Genomic DNA, 6,650 nt, shown 5'->3' on the forward strand with positions numbered 1-6,650 from the left:
CACCTTTCCCTGTTAGAATAAAGGATCATGCTAAAGCTTCAACTGTTGTTCGTAAAAGCAATATTAGAACTTATACACCTCCTGAGCAAGTTAAAGTAGAACCTAATATTGCTATTGTTAAAGATCTCTTGTCTGATAATATTGATGGGCATGTTATTCAGTTCGAAGGTGAAACTGCTAGAATTGCTAAACCTTGTGCTAAAGATAAACATAGACCCGGTAGGCGTGCCTGTTATTTCTGTTAAAATAGGGGATCATTGTTATCATGGCTTATGTGATATGGGTGCTAGTGCTAGTGTTATACCGCATACTTTATATGAAGAAATTAAGAATGAAATTGCACCTGCTGAGTTAGAAGATATTGATGTCACAATTAAACTTGCCAATAGAGATACTATTTCAGCAATGGGAATTGTCAGAGATGTTGAAGTCTTGTGTGGGAAAACTAAATATCCTGCTGATTTTCTTGTTCTTGATTCCCCACAAGATAGTTTGTCCCATTATATTTGGTAGACCCTTCTTAAATACTGTCAATGCTACCATAGATTGCACAAAGAATGTTGTTACTGTTGGCTTGGATGATATGGTTCATGAGTTTAATTTCTCTAAATTTAGTAAACAACATCGTGAGGAAGAATTACCTAGTAAGGATGAAATTATTGGTCTTGCTTCTATTGCCGTACCTCCTAGTGATCCTTTAGAACACTATTTGCTAGACCATGAAAATGATATGTTCATGAATGAAAGAAGGGAAATAGATGAAGTATTCTTTAAACAGGAACCTATTCTGCATCACAACTTGCCTGTTGAAATCTTAGGGGATCCTCCTCCACCCAAGGGTGATCCCGTGTTTGAGCTTAAACCTTTGCCTGATAATCTTAAATATGCTTATCTTGATGAAAAGAAGATATATCCTGTTATTATTAGTGCTAACCTTTCAGAGCATGAAGAAGAAAGATTATTGAAAACTCTGAAGAAGCACCGTGCTGCTATTGGATATACTCTTGATGATCTTAAGGGCATTAGTCCCACTCTATGTCAACATAAAATAAATTTGGAAGCAGATGCCAAACCAGTTCGTGATCCTCAACGACGTCTGAATACTAAAATGAAAGAAGTGGTAAGAAAAGAAATACTAAAGCTTCTGGAGGCAGGTATAATTATCCCGTTGCTGATAGTGAGTGGGTAAGTCCTGTCCATTGTGTCCCTAAGAAGGGAGGTATTACTGTTGTTCCTAATGATAAAGATGAATTGATTCCACAAAGAATTATCACAGGTTATAGGATGGTAATTGATTTCCGCAAATTAAATAAAGCTACTAAGAAAGATCATTACCCCTTACCTTTTATGATCAAATGCTAGAAAGATTATGCAAACATACACACTATTGCTTTCTAGATGGTTATTCTGGTTTCTCTCAAATACCTGTGTCGGCTAGAGATCAATCAAAGACTACTTTTACATGCCCTTTTGGTACTTTTGCTTATAGATGTATGCCTTTTGGTTTATGTAATGCACCTGCTACCTTTCAAAGATGCATGATGGCTATATTCTCTGACTTTTGTGAAAAGATTTGTGAGGTTTTCATGGACGACTTTTCCGTCTATGGTTCCTCTTTTGATGATTGCTTGAGCAATCTTGATCGAGTTTTGCAGAGATGTGAAGAAACTAATCTTGTCTTGAATTGGGAAAAGTGCCACTTTATGGTTAATGAAGGTATTGTCTTGGGGCACAAAGTTTCTGAAAGAGGTATTGAAGTTGATAAAGCCAAGGTTGATGCTATTGAAAAGATGCCATGTCCCAAGGACATCAAAGGTATAAGAAGTTTCCTTGGTCATGCCGGATTTTACAGGAGGTTCATTAAGGACTTCTCAAAAATTTCTCGGCCTCTGACTAATTTATTGCAAAAAGATATACCATTTGTCTTTGATGATGATTGTGTAGAAGCATTTGAAATACTTAAGAAAGCATTAGTCTCTGCACCTGTTGTTCAGCCACCTGATTGGAACCTACCCTTTGAAATTATGTGTGATGCTAGTGATTATGCTGTAGGTGCTGTTCTAGGGCAAAGAGTTGATAAGAAATTAAATGTTATTCATTATGCTAGTAAGACTCTAGACAATGCTCAAAGAAATTATGCTACTACTGAAAAAGAAGCTTAGCAGTTGTATTTGCTTGTGATAAGTTCAGATTATATTGTTGATTCTAAAGTAACTATTCAAACTGATCATGCTGCTATTAAATATCTTATGGAAAAGAAAGATGCTAAACCTAGACTTATTAGATGGGTTCTCTTGCTACAAGAATTTGATTTGCATATTGTTGATAGAAAGGGAGCTGAGAACCCCGTTGCAGACAACTTGTCTAGGTTAGAAAATATTCTTGATGACCCACTACCTATTAATGATAGCTTTCCTGATGAACAATTAAATGTTATAAGTACTTCTCGTAGTACTCCATGGTATGCTGATTATGCTAATTATATTGTTGCTAAGTTTATACCACCTAGCTTCACATACCAACAAAAGAAAAAGTTCTTCTATGATTTGAGACATTGCTTTTGGGATGACCTACATCTTTACAAAGAAGGAGTAGATGGTGTTATTAGGCGTTGTGTACCTGAGCATGAACAGGAACAGATCCTACGCAAGTGTCATTCCGAGTCTTATGGAGGACACCACGCTGGAGATAGAACTGCACATAAGGTATTGCAATCTGGTTTTTATTGGCCTACTCTCTTCAAGGATGCCCGTAAGTTTGTCTTGTCTTGTGATGAATGTCAAAGAATTGGTAATATTAGTAGACGTCAAGAAATGCCTATGAATTATTCACTTGTTATTGAACTGTTTGATGTTTGGGGCTTTGATTATATGGGACCTTTTCCTGCCTCTAATGGATACACATATTTTAGTTGCTGTTGATTACGTTACTAAGTGGGTAGAAGCTATTCCAACTAGAAGTGCTGATCATAACACTTATATTAAAATGCTTAAGGAAGTTATTTTTTCGAGGTTTGGAGTCTCTAGATATTTAATGACTGATGGTGGTTCACACTTTATTCATGGTGCTTTCCGTAAAATGCTTGCTAAATATGATGTTAATTATAGAATTGCATCCCCTTATCACCCACAGTCTAGTGGTCAAGTAGAGTTGAGCAATAGAGAGCTCAAATTAATTTTGCAAAAGTTAAGAGCAATAGAGAGCTCAAATTAATTTTGAAAGACTGTTAATAGGTCTAGAAAGAATTGGTCTAAGAAACTTGATGATGCATTATGGGCTTATAGAACTGCATACAAAAATCCTATGGGTATGTCTCCGTATAAAATGGGTTTATGGAAAAGCATGTCACTTACCTCTCGAACTAGAACATAAGGCATATTGGGCTATTAAAGAGCTCAACTATGATTTTAAACTTGCCGGTGAAAAGAGGTTATTTGATATTAGCTCACTTGATGAATGGAGAACCCAAGCTTATGAAAATGCCAAGTTGTTTAAAGAAAAAGTAAAAGATGGCATGACAAAAGGATACAAAAGCGTGAGTTTAATGTAGGTGATTATGTATTGCTATACAACTCTCGTTTAAGATTTTTTGCAGGAAAACTTCTCTCTAAATGGGAAGGCCCCTATGTTATCGAAGAGGTCTATCGTTCCGGTGCCATAAAAATCAACAACTTCGAGGGCACAAATCCGAAGGTGGTAAAGGTCAAAGAATTAAACATTATATCTCAGGTAATCCCATAAATGTTGAAACCAATATTATTGAAACCATAACCCCGGAGGAATACATAAGAGACACTTTCCGGAATGTTTCAGACTCCGAAAAGGAATAGGTATGTGGTACGGTAAGTAAACTGACTCCAAAACAATTTTTAAGGCAATATTTCCGTTTTGGAATATTTAGAAAAATAGAAAAATAAGTAGCAGTCCGGGAAGGACACGAGGGCCCCACGAGGGTGGTGGGCGCGCCCTACCCCCTGGGCGCGCCCCTACCTCGTGAGCACCTCGTGTGCCTTCCGGACTCCGTTTTCTTGCACGTTACGTATTTTGGTCGGTAAAAATTCATTATATAATCTCTCGGGGTTTTGACTCCCGTATCACGCAAAAATCTCCTGTCTTTTTTTCGAGCGTTTTTCTGACAGATCTAGATTATCATGACGTCCCCAAGTGCTTCCAAGGACAAGTTCTTCGAGAAGGTCATCAACCCTTACCTCGCGGAGGTGCTGCGACACCCTCAAACCATTGAGATGCGTGATGGGTTGTTGCACATCCGCGATGTTGAGGGACCAAAGGGAACGGAAGCGTGGAGACGAGGCTCGAAGCAATGGAGCAACAAATTTTCAAGTGCCAGGGGATGGTGGAGCGTGGAATCAATGCTAGCCACACGATGCTCGCGGAGTTCACTAACAACTACAAGCCGGATGCCAAGAACACCGAGGAGGCCATCTTCAAGCTATATGAGAAGATCGAGCACCTCCAAGCCCAAATCTATGACCTGCAAAACCAAAACTGTGAGTATGAATATAGATTCAAAAGAATGAGTTTGGCTGCAGATTCGAGGATTCCGGAGACTCGATCATCCTTCTATGATGGTGAACCTATGCCTTGGAAGATGGATGACAAGCCGCATCATCAACAACACCTCCACCTTCTTCACCGACAAAGGAGATATAATCACATGGGTATGGGCACTCCCCTTGGCAACTGCCAAGCTTGGGGGAGGTGCCCCGGTATCGTATCACATCACAACTCCTATCTTTACCGTTTTTCTTAGTTCGATCCTATTAGTAGTATCTTGATCTAGTAGAATAAAGTTTATGGCATGATCTAGTTTTGAGTTTTGCTTTATGATCTCTCTATTGTAATCGAGTCCGTGAGCTATATATAATAAAGATTAGTGTTGAGTCAAGGGCTTGATTATTTTGCCATGATCTTGGGTGAATAAAAGAAAAGAGAAAAGAATAAAAAGAAACAAAAAGTTCATATTGATCTTATTGAGAGTAATGACTTCACATAGAAAGAGTATGATGATTAAAAGTTGTTGGGAGTTGGCAGACATAGCTTTGGTCATTGTTGCAATTAATAGGAAGTAATAAGGAAAGAGAGGTTTTCACATATAGATATATTATCATTGACATCTTTTATGATTGGGAGCACTTATTAAAATATGACATGCTAAAGAGTTGATGTTGGACAAGGAAGACAACGTAATGAGTTATGTATTTCTTATATCTGAGATAAAGTATGTTGTCATGGATCCTCTAACTTGTTGAGCTTGCCTTTCCCCCTCATGCTAGCCAAATTCTCAGCACCAAGTAGAAATACTACTTGTGCTTCCAAATACCCTTAAACCAGTTTTGCCATGAGAGTCCACCATATCTACCTATAGATTGAGTAAGATCCTTCAAGTAAGTTGTCATCGGTGCAAAGCAATAAAACTTGCTCTAAATATGTATGATTGATTGGTGTGGGAGAAATAAGCTTTATACGATCTTGTGATGTGGAAGTAATAAAAGCGACGGACTGCATAATAAAGGTTCATATCACAAGGGGCGGTATAAAGTGACGTTCTTTCGCATTGAGATTTTATATATCCAACCCTAAAAGCGCATGGCAACCTCTGCTTCCCTCTGCGAAGGGCCTATCCTTTATTATTATCTTCTACCTTATGCAAAAGTCATGGTGATCTTCACCTTTTCTTTTTCATTTTATCCTTTGGCAAGCTCAGCATGTTGGAAAGAACATGATATATATATCTAATTGGATGTAGGGGAGCATGAACCATTATTGTTGACATTACCCTTGAGGTAAAAGGTTGTGGGGCAAAACTATAAGCCCCTATCTTTCTCTGTGTCCGATTAAAACTCCATAACCACAAGTATTGCGTGAGTGTTAGCAATTATGGAGGACTAAATGATAGTTGAGTATGTGGACTTGCTTTTTAGCTCTGACATAGACTCTTTCCAATGTTATGATAAATTGCAATTGCTTCAATGACTGAGGTTATAGTTTGTCGGAGCCCAATAAGGTTTATGATTTATACTTTTGCATTGTGAATAGATCATCACTTGAACATAAGTAATCATATGACAAAGTCTATATATGTTGCTGTTATGAGAATAATCATGATGCCTTCATGTCCGTATTTTATTTTTATCGACGCCTCTACCTCTAAACATGAGGACATATTTGTTGTTATCGGCTTTTCGCTTGAGGACAAGCGAGGTCTAAGCTTGGGGGAGTTGATACATCCATTTTGCATCATGCTTTTATATCGATATTTATCGCATTATGGATTGTTATTTCACTTTATGTCACAATACTTATGGATATTCTCTCTTATTTTACAAGGTTTACATAAGGAGGGAGAATGCCGGCAGCTGGAATTCTGGTCTGGAAAAGGAGCAAATATTAGAGACCTATTCTGCGCAACTCCAAAAGTCCTGAAACTCCACGGAACATCTTAAAAGAAATAAAGAAAAATCCACGTCAAAGAGAAGGCCAGGGGGCCCACACCCTGCTCACGAGGTGGGGGGCGCGCCCCCTACCTCGTGGGCCCCCTGGTGGCTCTCCGACGCCCATCTTCTCCTATATGAGGTCTTTCGATGAGAAAAAAATAGGAAGGAACTTTTCGGGACGAGACTCCGCCGCCA

This window comes from Triticum urartu, chromosome 5, assembly GCF_003073215.2.
Source record: "Triticum urartu cultivar G1812 chromosome 5, Tu2.1, whole genome shotgun sequence".
NCBI lineage: Eukaryota > Viridiplantae > Streptophyta > Magnoliopsida > Poales > Poaceae > Triticum > Triticum urartu.